Source organism: Egretta garzetta, unplaced genomic scaffold, assembly GCF_000687185.1.
Source record: "Egretta garzetta isolate BGI_Z169 unplaced genomic scaffold, ASM68718v1 scaffold804, whole genome shotgun sequence".
In the NCBI taxonomy this organism is placed as follows: Eukaryota; Metazoa; Chordata; class Aves; order Pelecaniformes; family Ardeidae; genus Egretta; species Egretta garzetta.
The window spans coordinates 40,761-41,520 of NW_009259333.1; positions in this window are offsets into that span (position 1 = coordinate 40,761).

Sequence of the window (760 nt, forward strand, 5' to 3'; positions counted from 1 at the left end):
CCCCTGGGAGCAGAGCCTGCCCCCCCCGGCTCCCCCCTCCTCTCCAGCAGTTGTAGGGAGCGATGAGGGCTCCCCTCAACCTCCTCTGCTCCAGGCTGAACCCCCCCAGCCACTCCTCATGAGACGACTTTTGCTTCTTACAAAAAAACAGCCAAGAAGGAAAAACTCTTTGTAGAAAGCAGCTACACACCTCATTATCAGGTAATTAGGTATAAACCTTTCAAATATTTGTCTCTAAATTCATCACCGCCCTTGTATCAGCTGCGTAGCTGTGTTGGGCATTGCTGCACCTCGGGGTCGTTCTGGCCTATTAATTTCCCACTTCTAATGGAGGTAGAAACGCAAAGGAGGAGTTGCAAATTAAAAAAAACCATGGAAATAATATATAAACTGAAATCTGACATCTGGGAGTGACATAACGCATAGGCTGGGCGCGTTTCTGCTGCCGTAAATTCAGATGTCGAGGTTAAATACGTCAGAGTCATCACCCATATGCAGCACTACATCTTGATGCGACTTTATCCACCCAAGCCCTTTCCCATGGTCATTTTAACAAGACTCCTGGTCCTTTGCTCCTGCTAGGGAGAGACACTGAGACCAGATTGAAGGTTTACCTATTAAACTTCAAATCTGGCCACTTAAATCCCACAGCTACTGGTCTTTCAGAGAGAGAAAGCTACCTGCTTTGAGAAAGTTAGAGAAAAAAATTAGAAATATCAGATTTATTGCAACTAATGTGCCATGGCTTTACTGTACATCT